Source organism: Paralichthys olivaceus, chromosome 1 (assembly GCF_024713975.1).
Source record: "Paralichthys olivaceus isolate ysfri-2021 chromosome 1, ASM2471397v2, whole genome shotgun sequence".
NCBI lineage: Eukaryota > Metazoa > Chordata > Actinopteri > Pleuronectiformes > Paralichthyidae > Paralichthys > Paralichthys olivaceus.
The window spans coordinates 1556339-1559645 of record NC_091093.1 but is presented as its reverse complement, the minus strand read 5'-3'; the positions used below and the strand labels follow the sequence as shown (position 1 = coordinate 1559645).

The 3307-nt window shown below is 41.3% G+C and overlaps 1 pseudogene; it reads right to left on the bottom strand.

Moving 5' to 3' along the window:
• Nucleotides 1–456: 456 nt before the first annotated feature.
• LOC138411248 (uncharacterized) lies at nucleotides 457–1782 on the bottom strand (annotated as a pseudogene).
• Nucleotides 1783–3307: the final 1525 nt, after the last annotated feature.

Below are 3307 nucleotides of genomic sequence, written 5' to 3'. Positions count from 1 at the left end.
ATCGAAGTAATTAGTAATTGTAAATTCAAATGTAATAAAAAAAATGGTCGGACAGAAGAGGGTTCTGTTGAAATATTATTACATTTTCAATGTCTATGCCATATGTCAGAACAAGATCAAGAGTGTGATTCAGACAGTGAGTGGGTTTATTCACATGTTGAATGAAACCAATCGAGTCTATTATTGATTTGAAAGCTGAATTAAGGCTGTCGTTGGCAACATCTACATGGATGTTGAAATCACCTACTATAATTATTTTATCTGTCCTAAGAACTTGTTCTGATAGAAATTCAGAGAATTCAGATAGAAATTCTGAGTAAGGGGCAGCCGGACGATATATGATAACTAGATGAATTGGTTTATTTGATTTCAAGCTTGGATGAATGAGGCTGATTATAAGATTTTCAAAGTAGTTATAACTTTCTTTTGGTTGAGGGTTGACAGATAGGTTAGATTTAGAGATTGCTGCAACCCCTCCAGCTCTGCCTGTGCTACGAGGAGTATGAGTGTTAATATAGCTTGGGGGCGTCGCTTAATTTAAGCCTACATATTCTCCATCTTGCAGCCAGGTTTCTGTTAAACATAATAGATCAATTTGGTGATTGGTAATCAGGTCATTAATAAGTAATGATTTTTGATTGAGCGACCTGATATTTAATAAACCGCATTTTATAATTCTTTGTTTATGCTACTGGTGTATTGGCTGTGTTAACTTTTATTAGGTTTGAGTATATTACTCCTGTCCTGTTTGCTTTTGATTTAGTGAGTTTAGGTGGTCGGGGGGCAGACACAGTTTCTATAGGATATTGTGCGGGTGACTGTTCGTATAGAAGCGCAGAGAAGCGTGTAAGACTGCGACTCTGCCTCCTGGTCTCAACTCTGGATTGTCACGGTGTGGACTGTCTAACAAACGTTGTCATGTTTCTAGATATGAGAGCTGCTCCATCCCAAGTGGGATGAATACAATCTCTCCTAATCAGAACAGGTTTCCCCAAAAAAGTTTGCCAATTATCTACGAAGCCCACATTGTTATTTGGACACCACCTCGACAGCCAGCGGTGAAAGGATTACGTGCGGCTGTACATGTCATCACTGGAAACATTAGGCAGGGGTCCAGAGAAAATTACGGAGTCCGACATTGTCTTTGCATACGTACACACCGAATCAATATTGATTTTTGTGAACTCCGACTGACGTAGTCGCAGGTCATTACTGCCAACATGAATAATAATCTTACTCTACTTACGCTTACCCTTAGCCAGCAGTTTTAAATAGGACTCGATGTCGCCCGCTCTGGCCCCAGGAAAACATTTAACTGTGGACGTTGGTGTCGCTAACTTCACGTTTCTCAGAATAGAGTTGCCAATAACCAGAGTTTGTTGCTCAGCGGGTGTGTCGCTGAGTGGGGAAAATTTATTAGAGACGTGAACAGGTTGGTGGTGAACCGGTTGGTGGTGAACCGGGAGCTTCAGTTTAGGGCTACGCTTCTTATTTCGTACAGTCACCCAGCCGATCTGGCTTCCCAGCTGCTCAGGAGCTGCTGAGGGGGCTGGAGAAGCTACAGCTACTTGGCTCGCACCGGCTACCGGGGTCTGGCTAATCAGCTGAAGATTTACTCTCCATGGTGCAGAGCCGCGATTCAAAATGGCTAATCCTCGCCTCCATCCTGGCAAATAAGTTACATTTAACACACATACCGTTATCGCTAAAGGAGGCATTGGAATAACTAAACATCAAGCACACTGAGCAGGAGAGAGCAGGAGAGTGAGAGGGAGAAGTCATTGTTAGCTGCTAATGCTAAGGTGCAAGCTAACACGGGTAGTGTGTAAATCCCAGTGATTTAGCGAACGAGTCGCTAAGAGATGGGGTGTGTGTGTAAGGAATTGTACAACCGTAAATGTGACTCGAAGTTAGCTTCAGTGAGACAGAGAGTAGCAGAATAGAGAGACGAAAGAGAGGAGTTCAATACACGGACACCGGAAGTGACACAATACGTCAGCAAGTCCAGCAACAGTATTGTATTGTTCCTGCATATTGTGTATTATTCCAGGAAGAGTTTTCAACTGAAGCTAGTGGTAGCTAATCCACAGCAGAGGGGAACACAAAACTTGTTGAACTGTCTCTGCCCTTCCATAGATTCAGTTTGAGAACCTAAGCAGCTGGTGTGGAGAGGGATTGAAGTGTAGTGAAGAACAGAAGACATGGATACAGCATACAGATGAGGAAGTGCTGGGCTGAACTTTCATTGGGTTTTATCATTGCCGCTAAGCATTATATTTATTTTTTTGTCCTCTTATTGAGGTTTCAAGGTGTGGCTGAGAGGGTAGAGCAGTCATCCATAGACTAGATGGTCGGCAATTCTAGTAGTAGTAGATAGTCTTCTCTATCTGCATTCCAAATGGTCCTTCAGCAAGAATCCCTTATTCTTATAGAAAAGTGCTGCCATAGATTCAACTGATTAATGTGTGTGAATGGCAAACAATTGTACTGTAAAGCACTTTGAGTGGTCATCAAGACTGGAAAAGGGCTTTTAAAATGCAGAACATTTACTATTTAAAGTGAAATCCTGCTATTAGGAGCTGGGCCTGGCCAATAGTCACACTGAAGGACACCACAACAAATGGCCTGTGATTAAACAACAGATATGACAAACACAAACCAATGAGACATTTGTGTGTGGCATTGCTGCAGAGTTTAACACAAGGGAAGAATCAAAGTCCATAAACAAAGATACATTTTTGGTAAACACTATCACCACTATTCACCAGAATGGCAGACAAGATTTAAAAAAATCAAATCCATTCTCTATCATATGAACACAACACTAATCACATTGCTTAAAACATATAAAGACCCAACTCACTGCTTAAGCTGCAAAGCAATAGCAGCTCGAATTGAATCAGTTATCTCATCCCTAATTCACAGGGACCAAATAAGATATATTAAAGGCAGACATTCAACTTTTCATCAGACGTGGAAAAGTTGCCATTTCTTTTAACAACCTTGACAAAGTTTGGCTTCTGAGAATCGTTTACTCAATGGATCAAAACATTCTACAACACAACAAAGGCAGCAGCACAAACCCTCTCATCAGCTCACTACAAACTTGTTGGTGTTATCTACATGTGGGTCACCACTTTTCACCAGGAGATATTTGGTATTTTTCCTTCTTTTTTTTCATTTTTGGACCAGGTGACCATCCCTATGTGGCAGCGGTTGCTGGAGTCTCAAACAGACATGTTTAATAAAGGCACTGCACCAGTAAAAACGAATGACTACTACTAACTAGTGCTTTCTTTTTAGTCTT